The sequence below is a fragment of the Amblyraja radiata genome, chromosome 2 (genome assembly GCF_010909765.2).
Source record: "Amblyraja radiata isolate CabotCenter1 chromosome 2, sAmbRad1.1.pri, whole genome shotgun sequence".
Lineage (NCBI taxonomy): Eukaryota > Metazoa > Chordata > Chondrichthyes > Rajiformes > Rajidae > Amblyraja > Amblyraja radiata.
The window spans coordinates 129320417-129340503 of record NC_045957.1 but is presented as its reverse complement, the minus strand read 5'-3'; the positions used below and the strand labels follow the sequence as shown (position 1 = coordinate 129340503).

General features: G+C 42.4%; 1 protein-coding gene across 1 annotated transcript in view; it reads left to right on the top strand.

The window, feature by feature from the left end:
* Nucleotides 1-20087, top strand: part of pip4k2a (phosphatidylinositol-5-phosphate 4-kinase type 2 alpha) — a 229170-nt gene that overhangs the window by 103843 nt on the left and 105240 nt on the right. The window lies entirely within an intron of this gene.

Below are 20087 nucleotides of genomic sequence, written 5' to 3'. Positions count from 1 at the left end.
ATATTTTGATAATTATGCTCTGCGATTAAATCTATTATTTTCCTAAAAAATTGTGGGTTATCAACATTAGGCGCGTAAATATTTATCATAGTTAATGGTGTATTGTAAATTTCTCCCGTGACTATAACATATCTTCCCTCTTTATCAGATATAGATTTCTTTAATTTAAAAGGTATACCCTTCCGAATTATAATAGCCGTGCCTCTTGCTTTAGAGGTGAATGAGGAGTAATAGGTTTGACCTATCCAATTTGCCCTTAATCTGATCTGAGTTTGTTGTTTCAGATGTGTCTCTTGTAGGAAAGCAATATCCATATTTAATGATTTTAATTGTGCCAGAATTTTACCCCTCTTAATTGGCTCATTCGCACCTCTGATGTTCCAACTACAGAAGGTGAGACCTCCGATATTTATTCGACTATTATCTTGCATTGGCTATTATTACCAGACTGTATGATTCATGTGATGCAGCCAAGTACCTCGGAATCCCGAATCCAGAGTTGTCCTTCATAATTTCTACAGTAGTTCTACATCTCCTGACACTTTTAAATATAAATAAGGGAAAAAGAAAAACATAAAATAAAGTGTACATAAAAATTGTTAAGTCACACAACAAATAATTGTGAATAAACAAAAAAAGTGAATGTAATTTATCAAAAAAGCGATAAATTACAAAAAGGTAGCTAGATTTATTTTTAAATTGACCTCCGTCGATAAAACATGATTTTAATACATCAAATTTCAAAACGTTCCAACCCTGGGAGGGGACACACCCTTCTTCACACCCTCTCCCCACTCAGTTGCTCCACTCCCTCACCGGGTACCCCCAAGGCCAGTGATCAGTGATCGCACAGCCTCCCCCCTTTCAAAAACGCTCCAATCCAATTTAAAGCATATATATTGCATTCAAGTGTAAGTTAAGACTCGCTACAGTATGCACCATATTGCACAATGTCAAGCCCCCCCCCTCGCGCTTGGTCTCTCGCAATTTCTCACTCCCAACTCTCACCCAATGTTGGCAGCCCTGACTTGGGATCACCATTTTAGAAAATAGGTGCAGGTGGAGGCTATTTTGCTCTTCGAGCCTGCACCGCCATTCATTGCGATCATGGCAGATCATCCACAATCAGTAACCTGTGCCTGCCTTCTCCACATATCCTTTGATTCTGGCAGCGGCTGGAGCTCTATCTAACTCTCTTTTAAATCCATCCAGTGAATTGGCCTCGACTGCCTTCTGTGGCAGAGAATACCACAAATTCACAATTCTCTAGGTGAAAAAGTTTTTTCTCATTAGATTTTTAAATAGCCTCTCCTTTATTCTTAGACTGTGGCCCCTGGTTCTGGATTCCCCCAACATAGGGACCATTTTGCCTGCATCTAGCTTGTCCAGTCCTTTTATAATTGTATACGTTTCTATAAGATACCCCCTCATCCTTCTAAATTCCAGTGAATACAAGCCCAGTCTTTCTAAATTTTCCTCATATGACAGTCCCGCCATCCCGGGGATTAACAATAGACAATAGACAATAGGCGCTGGAGTAGGCCATTTGGCCCTTCGAGCCAGCACCGCCATTCAATGTGATCATGGCTGATCATCCTCAATCAGTACCCCGTTCCTGCCTTCTCCCTATATCCCCTGACTCCGCTATTTTTAAGAGCCCTATCTAGCTCTCTCTTGAAAGCATCCAGAGTACCTGCCTCCACCGCAGAGGCAGATAATTCCACAGACTCACCACTCTCTGTGAGAAAAAATGTTTCCTCGTCTCCTTTCTAAATGGCTTACTCCTTATTGTTAAACTGTGGACCCTGGTTCTGGACTCCCCCAACATCGGGAACATGTTTCCTGCCTCTAGCGTGTCCAAGCCCTTAACAATCTTATATGTTTCAATGAGATACCCTCTCATCCTTCTAAATTCCAGAGTGTACAAGCCCAGCTGCTCCATTCTCTCAGTATATGACAGTCCCGCCATCCTGGGAATTAACTTTGTAAACCTACGCTGCACTCCCTCAATAGCAACAATGTCCTTCCTCAAATTAGGGGACCAAAACTGCACACAATACAATTAGGCAAGGCAACTTTAATTAGGCAAGGCGACTTTAATTAGGCAAGGCAAATTTAATTAGGCAAGGCAAATTTAATTAGGCAAGGCAACTTTAATTAGGCAAGGCAACTTTAATTAGGCAAGGCAACTTTAAGATTTCCAATCCAAAAGCAACGCAGCTTTAGTATTTAGCATTTAGTAAAGAAGTTCCCCCTCATGTTACCCCTAAACTTCTGTCCCTTAATTCTGAAGTCATGTCCTCTTGTTTGAATCTTCCCTATTCTCAAAGGGAAAAGCTGGTCCACATCAACTCTGTCTATCCCTCTCATCATTTTAAAGACCTCTATCAAGTCCCCCCTTAACCTTCTGCGCTCCAGAGAATAAAGACCTAACTTATTCAACCTTTCTCTGTAACTTAGTTGTTGAAACCCAGGCAACATTCTAGTAAATCTCCTCTGTACTTTCAACAAAATACATTTAACACATTAAAACCACTCACAGTTTAGTAGACATGTATTCAGTGTTATTCACAGCTCAGACTGAGATACGTGACCCTCTCGCTCCCCCATCTTGCAGAGACTGACTGAGGCACTCAACACTTCTGGGTTTTATCGTCCCTCCGGAAGGGGCGTGGCCTTCAGGAGAGAGAATCTCAACATCTTTTAAACACTGATAACTCTTTTATTTTTCATCGATGGGAAAAATCCTCTTGTCCTCCACAGCGGAGGGTGGACTCTGAGTAAGATGGCCAAAAATCACAGCTGTAAGTGGCAGCGTTTTTCCAGAATCAATATACAGAACAACAGGAAGTGGTCAAGATCAGACTTTTAGTAAGATAGATACTAGACCAAGTGGGACCCTGTTGGGTCCCATCCTCTCAACGCCCCGTTGTCGGGGGGGGGGGGGGAGGGCCTGCGGCGTCACACACATACGAGCCACCACCCCCCCCCACACACACACAACCCCCCTTGATATTATATTAATATTATTCATTTGCTACTTCTCCCGCATCCTCCACCCTATCCACTCACGCATAGCCGCCAATTGCACAGGTGCTGTTATAGAGGGAGGGAGTGGGGTAGATAGGGAGGGGGGGGTGTAGAGGGTGATGGGGTAGAGAGGGAGGGTAGAGAGAGGGGGAGGGGGTAGAGAGGGAAAGGGAGGGGGGTAGAGATTGAGAGGTAGGGGTGCGCGCGGCATCGCAGGGGAGGGCTGGTCCCCGAACGCAATACTCTACCGCTCACCCATAAGACCCAATACTCACCACTCCCTAGAGACTGAGGGGGCAGAGAGGGGGGAGGGGAGGGGATAGAGGGGTATGGGACAGAGGGGGAGGGTTTAGAGAGGGAAGGGGGTTGAGAGGGAGGAGGGTAGAGAGGCAGGGGGTAGATAGGGAGGGGGGTGGAGGGGGAGGACAACTAGTTCTATTTGATCTTATTTGATTGTGCACGCCAGGTTGATTGCATTCGTGGAAACCCGAGAAGGTTGCAATCTCCCACCCCTGTCCCATTGTGATGTCATATGAAAATGAGATCCATTGTGATTGGACGTCTTTGAGATGGCACTGTGACATCATCAATGGAAAGTGCTGCAAGAGTCTACCACTGAAAAGCAGTTCATTTTTTGAAATAAATGATTACAACTTAAAAAACTTTGGAAAAATAGGTTGGAATGCGACGGGAAAATGTTTATCCCGTCGAGCGAACAAATGTGAGTAGCATGTGTGAAAATGGGAAGGCTGTGGCCAAGCGTTTTGGAAGAAGATACAAATTAAGGAGATTAAAAGAGCCAACACAACCCTACATACACACAGACATTTCGAATGTTGAGAATAAAGGGAAGAGTTTTAGTATATACTAGACCAAGTGCAGACCCGTTGCGTCTGCTCCCCCAACTAACCCGTTCCCTACCCGTAGCCCCCAATTGCGCTTGCCTTGCGTGTTGCAATAGCAATTCGCCCTCCCCCTCCTGTGAGGTGAAAAGTTCAGTCTTCCTGTGTCTCAACATTGGATAAAAGTGTGTTGGAAGCTGGCAGGAATGATTTTAACAGTAAAAATCTTGTGAAAGTTGACATTTTTAAAGCTTTAATTGTGAATAACGTGAAATATAGGATGAAATCTTCATTGAAGCTCTTCATGCCAGCCGAGCCATTGTGAGGTTATCAGTGAAAACTGGTTATCAGTGAAACACTAGACTAGACCAAGTGCATTGAGTCTGCTCCCCTAACGCACACGTTCCCAACCTGTAGCCCCCACGGGAGGCGTGGTCCTCCAACTCAAACTGTTCCCGAACGTAAGATTCCAGCACTCCCCTGCCTCCCTGAGCAGTGGGCTTTAAAAAAAATTCCAATTGTACTTCCCCTTCGTGTTGCAATAGCAATTCGCCCTCCCCCTCCTGTGAGGTGAAAAGTTCAAAGTGTTCCTGTGTCATCACTGCTAGCCGAGCCATTGTGACATCGTCAGGTGAAGCTGGTCGGTTTAAATTCAATGTCTTTAGATTTTTTTCAAAATTTAATCAGTAATATGTCGAGAGATAAAGCATAAAATGTTCAGTGAAAGTGATTTCTGCCAAGAGGGGACACATGTGAATCAGAATATGTAAAAATCTAGTTAAAGTTGGCATTTTTAAAACCTTTGCCGCGAATAACGTCAAATTTAGGATGAAATCTTCAGTGAAGCTGATCACTGCTAGCCGAGCCATTGTGACGTCATCAGTGAAAGCTGGTCGTTTTAAATTCAAAGTCATTTGATGTTTTTAAACTTCTTACTTACTTTTAATCAGTAATAAAGCATAAAATGTTCAGATAAGGTGGTCTATGCCTAGAGGGGAAAAATGTGGATCGGAATATGTAAAAATGTTATCGTTACCGCGTAGTGTTTTTGTAAAGACAACCACATATATACACACCCATATACACACGTACAAGATCAGTTTGAATAAGATCAAACTGATCTTGTGTGTGTGTGTGTGTGTATATATGTGGTTGGCTTTACATCATATATATATATATATGATTGATTACTATATGCTTTTCTTAATATAAGGAAAGAATTCCATTAGTAGTTTTTTTTGTTTGATGATATGGCATGGAAACGGGCCATTCGGCCCTTCGAGTTCATACTTCACGCTAGTTCTGTTATACCACTGTTGCATCTACTCCATACACAATAGAGGCAATTTACAGAGGCCAATTAACCTACAAATCCACACATCTTTGGGAAGCACCTGCAGGAATCCCACTGATCAATAGGAGAATGTGCAGATTCCACACAGACAGTATTTACTATATTATATAAAAGCCAAGTTCTGCATTAGAATTCGGTTTAATTATGACATTAAGAACAACAATGTCATAGCCTTTGAACATACATGTGGTGACCTTTCTTTCCCCGCTTGGATATAAGTGGTTTTCCACTCAAGGCACAATGTACTACGACTGTAATGTAATTGAGAAAAGGACCACTGGTGAAATTAGTTTTTTTTGTATGCATTAATGTTATGATCTGGAAATGATGTCTGAGGGCACAGTGGAAACTGATGGAGTAGAAGCTTTTCAAAGGGAGTTGGATAATTATATGGAGGTGAGAAAATTGCCTGGGTCAGGAAGAAGAGAAAGAAGGACTGAGATTAATTGGAAAGCTTTTTCAAAGAGGAGCCACATGCATGCTGGGCTAGATGAGCTCCTCCTGTGCTGCAAGAACCTTTACAAAGGAAAGGAGAATTGTGCCTTTATTTTGCATCAGCAATGCATAAAGGGTACTGTAGTCATTAATTTCCATGCAGTGAGGAAGTGAATGTTAAAGAGCAAGTTGTTCTGGACAGTTACTTCCACCTTGTTGCTCACCAACAAAGAACAATGACAAGTTTAGGAACAAGTTGTTTTTCTAATTGGCCCAAAAATAAAGATAAGAGAAATGACAATTTGATTGAACAGAAAAGATAAAACAGGACAGACAGATCAATAACTTTTTCTTTAAATTACAAGGTTTATTTTATTACTAATTTTACTTTCCTCCAAGTAACCTTTTCTACATGTTAGTGATTGGTTTATGCAGAGACAGCATCAGGGTTAATTTATATTCAAAGGGGTGTTTTTGAGATGCATGCATTTACCTAGCTATCATACTGTTTTAATTGTAAAATGATTGCAATTCTTCTAATGTTGATTTAATCAGGATCATACCAGGCTGTGTATATATATCCAACCACAAAAGTAATCAACACTACAAATTGTGCTACACTGAAATTTTTTTGCCTTCTTGAAATAGTTTACGAAATAGTTACCCATATTTCTGCTAAACTTTCACAACATGATATTACTTTTAACAGATTCAAACATTCTTGTGGTCTTGAAAGCGCAGTGATTAAGCCAAATGTTTGCTCATCCAAAAAGAAGCTAAATGATGGTTGGATGTTTAAGAAGGAACTGCAGATGCTGGAAAATTGAAGGTAGACAAAAATGCTGGAGAAACTCAGCGGGTGAGGCAGCATCTATGGAGCGAAGGAAATCGGCAATGTTTCGGGTCGAGACCCTTCTTCAGACTGATGTGAGGGTGGGGGGGGCGGGAAGAAGAGGGGTGGGGGGCTGCTCCTCCAATTTACGGTGTTCCTCACTCTGGCCATGGAGGAGGCCCAGGACAGAAAGGTCGGATTTGGAATGCGAGGGGGAGATGAAGTGCTGAGCCACCGGGAGATCGGGTTGGTTGTTGCGGACCGAGCGGAGATGTTGGTCAAAGCGATCGCCAAGCCTACGCTTGGTCTCACCAGTGTGGAGCAGCTGACACCTAGTGCAGCGGATGCAATAGATGAGGTTGGAGGATGTGCAGGTGAACCTCTGCCTCACCTGGAACGACTGCTTGGGTCCTTGAATGGAGTCAAGGGGGGAGGTAAAGCGACAAGTGTAGCATTTCCTGCGGTTGCAAGGGAAAGTGCCCGGAGAGGGGGTGGTTCGGGTGGGAAGGAACAAATTGACCAGGGAGTTACGGAGGGAGCGGTCTCAGCGAAAGCCAACAGGGGGGGAGATGGGAAGATGTGACAAGTGTTGGGATCACGTTGGAGGTGGCGAAAATGTCGGAGGATTTTATGTTGTATGTGACGACTGGTAGGCTGGAACGTGAGGACAAGGGGGACTCTGTCCTTGTTACGAGTGGGGGGGATGGGGAGTGAGAGCAGAGTGACGGGGTATAGAAGAGACCCTGGTGAGAACCTCATCTATAGTAGAAGAGGGGAACCCCCGTTCCCTGAAGAATGGCCTGGTTTGCAACACCTCATCCTGGGTGAAGTTGCGATGTAGATGGAGGAATTGGGAGTAGGGTAAGTTAAGACTAGGTTTGATAACTCCCTTGTCATGTAGAGAAATGTTGGGTTGAAGGTCTTCCATCTGTATCATATTTTGTCTTCATCATCATCCCCAATGTCATCAAACTGGATTTCATCATCATGATTTAATAAACTGCAAATTGCTCAATCTTTTACTTAATTTTGAAGTTGTTAGTTTATTCAAGGAACTTACTGAAATATTAATACGGTTTACAATGTATTCTGTTGCAAATTCACCGAGACCAGCAAACAGGAGTTGAATATGATATGCACATTTTGCAGTTTGCAACCCAAGTTAAGCAATTGAATAACCACATCAATGTTAAATATGCTCAACTAATTTACTTTCCTATTTTCTTATCAGAAATCATGTTGGTAAATTCACAATGTATTGTATTCACTGCGAAATGCTTTCATCACTTGTGCTGCCGAGTTACCGGCCAGGAACAAATTGACTATCTTTACATAGTTTATTTAGGGACATTGGGACTTCCTGAAGGAAATGAAACTTTGAAACAGTTGCAAAATTATACCGGTTGTGTTTATATTTATTATTGAATGCGACTCGCGTTTCTCCATGGAGAAGTTTGCTGTTTGCCTGAAGCTTTTTCCATAACAAACAAACCAGGCAATCTTTTATTTTTAATATTTGTGTATTTGAACCAGTTTTCTCAAAGGTGGTGTTCTATTTCCCGTCAAAACCAGCTATTCACTGCTACCTGATTCAGACTCTTATAATAAGGCTTATTCAGCAAAGACATTGGAATAATAACAGCAGCCATTTGTAAATGATTATACTGATGGGACAAACTGAAGCATTGGTACTGCTTTATTATTGTCACATGCACCAAGATACAATGAAAATCTTTCTTTGTGTGCAGTCCAGTCAAATTGTATCATACATGAATATAACCGATCTATACTTGTGTAGAGAGAAAAATACCAGAATACAGAGCATAGTATTGCAGTGTTAAACCATTACAGTTGAAGAGCAATGTTATGATTACAGAGGAAGTCCAAATTAAAGAAGTGCGACCATGAGGTAGGTTGGGAGATTGAGACTATATCCTTGTGTCTTACGACTCTGACTGATGAAGGCCAATGTGCCAAAAGCCTTTTTGACCACCTTATCGACCTGCGACTCGAGCTTCAAGGAACCATGCACCTGCACTCCTAGATCCCTCTGCTCTACAACACTCGCCAAAGGCCTACCATTTACTGTGTAGGTCCTGCCCTGGTTAGACGTCCCAAAATGCAACACTTCACACTTCTCTGTATTAAATTCCATCAACCATTCCTCAGCCCACCTGGCCAATCGATCCAGATCCTGCTGCAATCTTTCGCAACCATCTTCATTATCTGCAAAACCACTCACTTTTGTATTATCAGCAAACTTGCTAATCTTGCCCTGTTTGTTCTCATCCAAATCCTTGATGTAGATGACAAACAGTAACGGGACCAGCACCGAACCCTGAGGCACACCACTAGTCACAGGCATCCAGTCTGTGAAGCAACCTTCCACCATCTCCCTCTGCTTCCTCCCATGGAACCAATTTGCTATCCATTCAGCTACCTCTCCTTGGATCCCATGCGATCAAACCTTCCAGAGCAGCCTACCTTGCGGAACCTTGTTGAATGGCTTATTGAAATCCATGTACACAACATCTACTTCAGTGTTTTAATTAATATAAAATCCCAATTGTTCATTTTTTAATGGTGTTGATTTTATTGCTGTTATTTCCTTGTTTTTTTTAATGTTCAATGACTTGATATGATATGACAAAGATATAGACTTTTGAGATATTTCTCAGCCTTGAGGATATGGCTTGACCAGGTGCGTGTTCGGCAATGCTGAGCTTTGGGTACTGACTAATCATCATTGCAAAGGATGACCAATGTCAGAAAAGAAGAAAATGTATTCTTAATAGCTATTCAGATTTTGTTGTTAAAATAAAAAGGCAATTGATATCTCTGGTCATTGCAGCTCACCGTTTACCTAATGCCCCTGTCCCACTTAGGAAACCTGAACGGAAACCTCTGGAGACTTTGCGCCCCACCCAAGGTTTCCGTGCGGTTCCCTGAGGTTTTTGTCAGTCTCCCTACCTGCTTCCACTACCTGCAACCACCTGCAACCTCCGGGAACCGCACGGAAACCTTGGGTGAGGCGCAAAGTCTCCAGATGTTTCCGTTCAGGTTTCCTAAGTGGGACAGGGGCATAAGCAAGCTGATCGACCGGTCCGATTATTGTGCATCAAATCCAGTGTACTTGGTTTCTCAGAGATTCCTTAAAACGTCTCTTTTTTAAACTATTCATTACTGTCACAATAATGTGTGTTGTAATCACCTTACGATGTAGCTTTTTCCAATGTATTCCTCAGTAAACATCACACAGATCATGTCTTTAACTTAATTGGCAACGTACCCAATGTAATTCTTGCCCATACACCATATTTTAATACTTTCAATTCCTTCTGGTATAATGTAGTGTTACTGTAAAATTGAACAGGCAACAGATCTCAGGAGCTTGAATGTGCAGCTTTAATTGTTGCCCTGATAACTTGCAAAATTGAGAATAAAAATGAATTATACCTAATTTCAATTTGTGAGGTGACCAGCAGCCATTTGCAATGCAAAATGTATTCAATGATTATTGACAGCATTACCACATAGACCATTACCAAGAGTAGACATGCATCATAAGACCATTGGCTATATGATAGAGATTACTCCACTATTTCCTCGTATCTAGTATCTGACAAAGATTGCTTTTAAGTAGAGCATTTGACCCAGTAGGTAAAATTTAATTTCTGGAGGATGCAAAAAAGCTGTGTTCAATTTACGTGAACGAATAAATTAACTGCAGTTAGGCTTAAGAAATGCTCAGGCAATTCAAATTGGATCATCCCTTGGAAAATGGATGTAGGGGTGTCAACTCGTTATTAATTTTTTTTTGCTTTCAGCTATTTTAAATGATTGCTGGTGAATCACCATATACCCAGCAATCATTTTTTTTTTTACACAGAGAGTGGTGAATCTCTGGAATTCTCTGCCACAGAAGGTAATTGAGGCCAGTTCATTGGCTATATTTAAGAGGGAGTTAGATGTGGCCCTTGTGGCTAAAGGGGTCAGGGGGTATGGAGAGAAGGCAGGTACAGGATACTGAGTTGGATGATCAGCCATGATCATATTGAATGTTGGTGCAGGCTCGAAGGGCCGAATGGCCTACTCCTGCACCTATTTTCTATGTTTCTATGTTTACCTATAACCATATAACCATATAACAATTACAGCACGGAAACAGGCCATCTCGACCCTTCTAGTCCGTGCCGAACACATAATCTCCCCTAGTCCCATATACCTGCGCTCAGACCATAACCCTCCATTCCTTTCCCATCCATATAACTATCCAATTTATTTTTAAATGATAAAAACGAACCTGCCTCCACCACCTTCACTGGAAGCTCATTCCACACAGCTACCACTCTCTGAGTATACCACATTGAGCTGGTAATTCATTACTCCAAACTGTGCAGGAGTCCTGATCAGGGATTTTTAGTTAATTACTTTTTGTTTAAACACATTACCTTATTCTGTGGTGAAATACTTTGACTTGAGATTGTGAAACTCCAGTAATCTTACTGCAGCCGTTGACAGTAGAGTACTCTTTCCTTTCTCTCTACTTCTGCATATTTATGATTGCCCCAGGTGTCTATCCAATGAACAAATGACTAACCGGGTCTCATCCCTGATTGCAAAACCAGTTTGAAGAAGAGTCTTGACCTGAAACGTCACCTATCCATGTTATCCGGTGATGCTTCCTGAACTGCTGAGTTACTCACGCACTTTGTGACCTGAATGTCATCTCCACACTCCTTTCCCATTTTCCCACGGTAAACTTTCACCCCACAGTTGATCAAGAATCTATCTATGGCTGCCTTAAAATTGATCAGTTACTTTTTTTCTTATTGTTCTTTTGGGGATCAGGGTTCCAAAGACCATGTGAAGAAAATAAAATTGCCTCACCTATGTCTCGCAAGGAGCACCGCAAGGATGCGTTCTCAGCCCCCTCCTTTACTCCTTGTACACCCACAACTGTGCAGCCAAATCCCAATCCAACTCAATATACAAATTTGTGGACGACACCACAGTAGTGGGCCGGATGCCAAATAATGGAGTGCAGGAGGGAGATTGAGAACCTGGTGCTGAGACAAATACCTTTCCATCAATGTCGGTAAGACATGGGAGATTGTTATCAACTTCAGGACGTGACGTGGTACACATACATTGATGGCGCTGAAATAGAGAAGGTTGAAAGCTTCAACTTCTTAGAGTAAATATCACCATCAATTTGTCCTAGAAATATAGATAGAAAATAGGTGCATGAGGAGGCCATTCGGCCCTTCGAGCCAGCACCGCCATTCATTGTGATCATGGCTTATCGTCCCGTATCAAAAACCCGTGCCTGCCTTCTCCCCATATCCCTTGCCTCCACTAGCCCCTGGAGCTCTATCTAACTCTCTCTTAAATCCATCCAGTGATTTGGCCTCCATTGCCTTCTGTGGCAGGGAATTCCACAAATTCACAACTCTCTGAGTGAAAACGTTCTTTCTCACCTCAGTCTTAAATGGCCTCCCCTTTATTCTAAGACTGTGGCCCCTGGTTCTGGACTCGCCCAACATTAGGAACATTTTTCCTGCATCTAGCTTGTCCAGTCCTTTTATAATTTTATATGTTTCTATAAGATACCCCCTCATCCTTCTAATACAAGCCTAGTCTTTTCAATCTTTCCTCATATGACAGTCCCGCCATCCCAGGGATCAATCTCGTGAAACTACGCTGCACTTCTTCAATCACAAGGATGTCCTTCCTCAAATTAGGAGACCAAAACTGTACACAATACTCTAGATGTGGTCTCACCAGAGTCCTGGACTAGTCACATCGAAACAATGGCCAAGGAAGCACACCAACCCCTCTACTTCCATAGAAGGCTTGGGAGGTTTGCTATGTCCCCAACAACTCTCAACAAGTTCTACAGATGCACGGTAGAAAGCATTTCATCAGGATGCATCACAGCTTGGTTTGGGAACAGCTCCACCCAAGACCAAACAGCTCCCTCCATGTCTTGTACATTTCAGTTATCCTCTCCTGGTGCTCTAAATTCTGGCAGATGAGAACTCTCCCTGCTACACCATTTACATATTTTATATATTTTTCCTGCCTAAATGGATAATTTCACATGTTTGCATAATATACTCCCAGTTGCCAGATCTTTAACTGCACATTTAATCTATGTATTCCAGTGTAAATGAAAATCCAATTCACTTTAACAGTTCTGACAAACCTCTGTTTAACATGAAATGTTGACTTTCTCATGCTTGAGATGCTGCCTGACCTGTTGTGTTTGCACCATGTCCTGCTTTTAATTAGCCTTGCAGCGTGGAAACAGGCCCTTTGGCCCGACTTGCCAATAATGGCGAACATGTCCCATCTACACATGTCCCATCTGCCTGAGGTTGGCCCATATCCCTCTAAATCTGTCCTACCCATGTACCTGTCTAAATGTTGCATAATTATTTTATGTTTATGTCCTCTTTGCAATTTACTTTGCTATCTATCTTTGTGTCATCATTAAAGTCGAAAACCATGCCTTTTGGTGCCTTCCTCTACATCATTGATGTAAACTGTAATAAGTTGAGGATTCCCCACTAATCCTTGTGGCACACCACTCCTTACACCTTGACAACCAGAAAATGACTACTGTTTGTTTACTGTGAGCTAGCCAATTTTCTATCCACGCCAAAATATTACTTCATCCACTGAGTTATTTTCTGCACTAATCTTTGATCTGGCACTGTATCAAATGCCTTGTGGAAATCTTAGTGTAGAACATCCAGTAGTTTCCCTTTATCCTCAACGTCCGTGAAATGATTTCTGCTTGCTCCACCTAGGGGATAGAAATATTGCAGCTGCAATACTAATATGCAAGAACCGTTTGAGATTTAATAATAATAATAATGGATGGGATTTATATAGCGCCTTTCTAATACTCAAGGCGCTTTACATCACATTATTCATTCACTCCTCAGTCACACTCGGTGGTGGTAAGCTACTTCTGTAGCCACAGCTGCCCTGGGGCAGACTGACGGAAGCGTGGCTGCCCATCTGCGCCTACGGCCCCTCCGACCACCACCAATCACTCACACACATTTACACACATTTACACACAGGCAAAGGTGGGTGAAGTGTCTTGCCCAAGGACACAACGACAGTATTCACTCCAAACGGGATTCGAACCGGCTACCTTCCGGTTGCCAGCCGAACACTTAGCCCATCGTGCCATCTGTCGCCCAAAAGGAGGAGGTGTTGGGGCTCTTGAGGACCATTAAGGTGGATAAATCTCCAGGGCCTGATGAGATCTATTCTAGATTATCGAGTGAGGCAAGAAAGGAGATGGCTGGAGCCTTGACCAATATCTTTGCATTTATTCTCACCAAATGTGAGGTCCTTGTGGACTGGAGAATAGCTAACTTTGTTCCATTAAGAAAGGAAGTAGAAAGAATCTAGGGAATTATAGGTAGAGAAGCTGCACGTTAATTGTAGAGATAGGATTTACTCCGATTTGGAAGAGATTGGGTTAATTAGGGAGAGCTAGCAGGCCTTTGTACACGACACGTCGAGTCTTACTAACTAGATCGAGTTTTCTGAGGAGGTGACAAAGGTTATTGATGGGAGCCGGGCAGTGGATGTTGTCTCCACGGATTTAAGGCATTTGATAAAGTCCACCGTGGTAGGCTGATTCAGAAGATGGGATTAACAGTGACTAGTTCATAGTGATTTAGAACTGGAAGGGGATAAAGGGGAAATTTTAAGGATAAAGGGGAAATCTTTTAGGACTGAGATGAGAAAACATTTTTTACACAGAGAGTGGTGAATCTCTGGAATTCTCTGCCACAGAAGGTAGTTGAGGCCAGTTCATTGGCTATATTTAAGAGGGAGTTAGATGTGGCCCTTGTGGATAAAGGGATCAGGGGGTATGGAGAGAAGGCAGGTACAGGATACTGAGTTGGATGATCAGCCATGATCATATTGAATGGCGGTGCAGGCTCGAAGGGCCGAATGGCCTACTCCTGCACCTATTTTCTATGTTTCTATGTTTGTTCAGAATAATACTCGGAGTCATTACTACACCAAGGGAAAGCTATCCTGTCCAGGACCATGTGGCTCCCACCAGAGCAATCTAGAGCTGTCCGATTCCCCCTTCTGTAGCCCTCCGAGTTTATTTCCTTCAAGTCCTGGACATTCACATGGAAGCAAGTCGTCTGTTTCTAAAATGTAATTACCAAACATCAAGGCCAAGCTTCCAGGCTCAGTAATGTAAGATTGTATTGTATTGTATTGTATTGTATTGTATTGTATTGTATATCTTTATTGTTATTTTCCTGAGTACTCACATACCCAGAGGAAACAAAAAAAAACGTTACTCAAACCAGTGTCCATTCAGTGTGCAGTAAAAAATAAATAGAAATAAAAAGACATAAAAATACAGATGGTGGTAAATTCAGCTTCTCCAACCGTGAAGGTCATTAATCATCTTCACCTCCACCACCCTCGGGCAATGAGTTCAAAGTGTGACCACTCACTGCATTTAAAACAAGTTCTGCATGACATGTTATTTGCCTCACTGAATAAGTGACCCACACATGGGGTACAATAGGTTAAATATAATCATCGTGTGTGAACTCATATTTGTTGATGTGGAATTACCTAATGGCTTCCTTCACATTACTTTTATAAAGTCATGGAGATGCATAGCAGGCAGGCAGCCCGAGGCCCCATCAGGTCCACACTGAACATCAAGCACCTATCCTGCTATTCACCCCAGTTTCCCATCAACTCTCCCCCAGATTCCTCCACAGTCACCTCAAACCAGGGAACATTTACAGTGGCTAACTAATGCCCCTGTCCCACTTAGGAAACCTGAACGGAAACCTCTGGAGACTTTGCGCCCCACCCAAGGTTTCAGTGCGGTTCCCGGAGGTTTTTGTCAGTCTCCCTAATGGTCGGAAGTGGTAAGACCTTCCACTACCTGCAACCTCCGGCAACCACCTTCAACAGGCATCGCAACCGGCTTCGACTATAAAATTACCGATTTTTAAAACGGCAATCTATTTTCAGTCGCGGCCGGTTTTGAAGTTTTTGAAATAATCGCCGGAACATAGAAGAAGCGGAAACCACTTTCGACCATTAGGGAGACTGACAAAAACCTCCGGGAACCGCATGGAAACCCTGGGTGGGGCGCAAAGTCTCCAGAGGTTTCCGTTCAGGTTTCCTAAGTGGGACAGGGGCATAAGTTACCAACCCACAAGTATTTGGGATGCGGGAGGAATGCAGAACACCTGGAGGAAACCCACAGGGTCATGGGGTGATTGTGGAAACTCTACAAAGACAGCACCAGATGTCAGTATTGAACCCAGCCTGCTAGAGCTGCGAATCCTGCTCTGCGCGCTGCATCATTGTGCTTCCCTATATCTATATTAAATTTACATGTGAATATTTTGTTTACCATCTCAAGTTCAACTGCTAGACTGTTTTCAATTAATTTATTTCTTCCAACAATAATTAAAGCAATTTCACCCGCACCTAAGCAAAATCTCTAAACCTCCCGAATAGTTTCTGAAAATCTAATTTAGTCAAGACTTTGGTCTTAGTTCTTTAAAATACTTATTTGTTATTCTGTAGTTGCATGCTTCATCCTTAAATATAACACTCCTAAAGTATGTCAAATTGTTTCTCTTCACGCTTCTGTTTCCCTGACATGTTGAATTTTGCTGCTGTTGTCTTTTTCACACTCATTCACCCATTATCCTTTATCCTTGCAATAATATATAAGCTTAGGAACTTTCATTTTTAATTTGCAGTCTGTGCTCACTGCAATTGTAGGATTCATGTATGATGAGTCTGGAAATCCCCCTTTACGCATTGAGGATTAAAACTGATTTTCTAAACATTTTGTGTAAATCTGCTTAATCCCCATCGAATTGGCAACACGGTAAACTGTATATAAATTAGTGGGCAAGTTGGTCTCGTGCCAGGAACATCAAAACAGCTTCTTCTGCAAACCATGATGTCGTCATTGAATCTTTTTTTACATCGAACCAAACATTGCATTTATTTGTTTGTATCCCTGCAATATAGTCTGCCACTGACCCATCCCTTGGCTCCACTCCCTAAATATACTCGCTAAATATACTCTCATATTCAACCATCCAAAAGCTCGACCTTGACTAAAATGCAGTCGCCTAAACATATTCACACTTACTCCTGCACGTCAAACACTCCTGTATGTTGGTCTTCCCTGTCTCTTATTTGCAATAACCGAAAACACATTTTTGTTTTTTCCTTAACTCACCATATCCTATCTGTATGATCTTCTGCAGACAAATATCCCATTCCTTCCAGTGTTCTGACTCTTCCTTTTTATTTCAGTTTGCAAGAAAAGTAAATTGGCCTGTCTCAGTGACTACTGGTCAATAGCTCTAATATTGACCATAATGAAATGCCTTGGAAAAATTGATAATAGTCTACATCTATGTTAGTTTCCCAGACCAACCTTGCAATTTGCATATAGAAAAAATAGGTCCTCGGAGGAAGTCATCTCCCTTCCTCTGGATCATCTTGACAATAAGAACACCTATGTCAGGATGCTATTCATTGATTACGGCTCGGCCTTCAACACCATAATGCCAAATAAGCTCATCTCTAAACCTCTGGACCCTGGCTTTAGGAATTCTGTCTGTAGCCATCTTCTGGGCTTCCTGATCGACGCACCTCAGTTTGGTGGAATTGGTCATAACATATCCTCCTCCCTAACCCTTGGACCCTTGCTGTACTCCATGTGCACCCATGACTGTATGGCCATGTACAGTACCAAGTCCATCTTTAAGTTCACCACTGATACCACTGTTGCCATCCAGGTCAACAACAACAATGACATCGAGTACAGGGGAGAAGTTGGGAACCTCGTTCTGGTGACCACACACCAACCTAGCCCTTGACATCAGTGAGTTGGGCGTGACCTAAGGAAGTGGAGGTGGGTGGGTGACCACCCTGTCCTCGTCAATGGAGCTGCTGGAGAAAAGCTCAACAGCTTCAAGTTCCTTAGGATCCATTTCAGCACCAGGTCTCTTCACACTGATGTGGTGCTCAAGAATGCAAATCAGCGTATTTACTTTCTTAGGTGAATGAGAAGAGATGATATGTCACCAAGGATTCTCTCAAACTTCCACAGAAGCACTATGGAGAGTGTTTTGATGCAATGCATCTCACCTGGTATGGCAACTGAACTGCCTTTAACCACCTGAATCTACAGATAGTGGTGAGCACTGATTTGTAACATTCTTCCATCATGTTCATGGTGCGTTACATCAGGAAGGCTGGAAGTATCATCAAGCATGCCTGTAACCTTGGCCGTCACTGAAAGTAAGCATGCAGGTACAGCAGCCAGTGATGAAAACAAATGGCATGTTGGCCTTCATAGTGAGAGGGTTTGAGGACAGGAGCAAGGAGGTCCTACTGCAGTTGTACAGGGCTGCGGCGAGACCGCACTTGGGGTATTGTGTGCAGTTTTGGTCTCCTAGTTTGAGGAAGGACATTCTTGCTTTTGAGGGAGTTCAGCGTAGGTTCACCAGGTTAATTCCTGGGAGGGCGGGACTGACATAGGATGAAAGAATGGATCTACTGGGCTTATATTCACTGGAATTTAGAAGGATGAGATGGGATCTTAGAGAAACATATAACATTATTAAGGGATTAGACAGGCTAGATGCAGGAAAAATGTTCCCGATGTTGGGGGAATCCAGAACCAGGGGTCACAATTTAAGAATAAAGGGTAGGCCATTTAGGATTGAGATGAGGAAAATCTTTTTCACCCAGAAAGTTGGGAATCTGTGGAATTTTCTGCCACAGTAAGCAGTGGAGGCCAATTCACTGAATGTATTCAAGAGATAGTTGGATGTGGCTCTTGGGGCTAACGGAATCAAGGGATATAGGGAGCAAGCAGGAACGTTGCACTGATTCTGGATGATCAGCCATGGTCATATTGGCTTGAAGAACCAAATGACCTTCTCCTGTACCTATTGTCTATATTTCTATGTTTCTATGTTCCCTTTTTGGTATTCTACCTTTTGGGAGAAGACACGGGAGCTTTAAAGCCAAAGCAACCATACTTGCGTCTCTCCCCACGGATATCAGCTATTACCACCTTCACTGCCTTCTTACACATTTTAAGAGGTGCTGCAATATACTGTTATTCTTTTTTTTTCTACCTCACTCGGTTATTGTATTTTAGTATTATTTTGCATTACTTTAGTTTGGACTACAATCTTTGCACTATTCGGCTCTTTTACATTTGCCATTATATTTATTTATGTATTGATCACTACCATTGGTGTTGACAAGCTTAATGCGAACAATGAATTTCATTGCACCCTGCTGGTGTACAGGGAAATAAACATCTGAATCGTATTGTACCATCCTGGTTGGTATCACCCCATAATGGTTGACAGAACCTGTCTGCTGCCTGTGGATTTTCTAGGTGCTGTCACTATTTATTTCTAAATAATTATTTTCAAGGCTATCTTATCAGACAAATGTTTTAGCCGCCATTTCTCTGCAGCTCCTTGTCTATTCCAGTACTCTTTACAATTATTGAACCAAAGCAACGTTTTTCTTGCAAAACCATTCTCTTCTTTCTGATTTTGATTTTATTACTCTGTCAGAGTATTTTATTACTCTGTCAGATTTTATTACTCTGTCAGAAGTTCAATTATAAATATTGGAAGCAATTAGGAGAAGATTTACGAAGCTGATACCTGGAACAACACTTTGAGAAACCTCTGAGAGATTTTGATTGGATGGATATGTAGGGGATTAGTTTAGATAGCGCGTGGAAACAGGCCCTTCGTCCCACCGAATTAGCACCAGCCAGCGATCTCCACACATTAACAATATGCTACACACTCTAGGGACATTTTACACTTATACCAAGCCAATTAACCTACAAACCTGTACGTCTTTGGAATGTGGGTGGAAACCAACGTTTTCAGAGAAAACCTACGCCGTCACGGGAAGAACGTGCGAACTCCATACAGACAGCAGTTGGGATTGCACCCGGGTCTCTGGCGCTGCAAGCTGCAACTCTACCGCTGCGCCACCGTGCGTGCTGCCAGTCAAATTCTCTTTTGCAGGGATCTTTCCACGTGGAAGAATCTAGAATTAGACAGATACTCTTTTAAAGTTAGGTGTGGGCATTTAAGGCAGAGATGAGGTAAAATTCTCTTTCGCAGAGAAATTGAATCTTGGGAAATCTTTTCCTTGAAGGGAGGTGGATACAGATGACTTGAATACTTTTAAGGCACAGTTAAATAAATGTGTGATGAGCAAGGGGTTGAAAAGCGACCAGATGATGGTGGGAATGCAGAGTTGCGGTTGCAATCATCTCAGTATTTATCGTATAACATTACGGATTGCTCATGCTCAATATTCATATGTATGTGAAAAAATAGTCAGCTGTGGTTTATTTTAGAGATAGAGTGCGAGAGCTGAATGAGTACAATGCCCAAAATGTAATCAATCAGGTCAAAGCAGTCTGTTTTGATTGATACCCCCATTACTACTGTAAGCAATCATTCCCACCACAGCTGATGCACCATGATGCATTAAACACTCC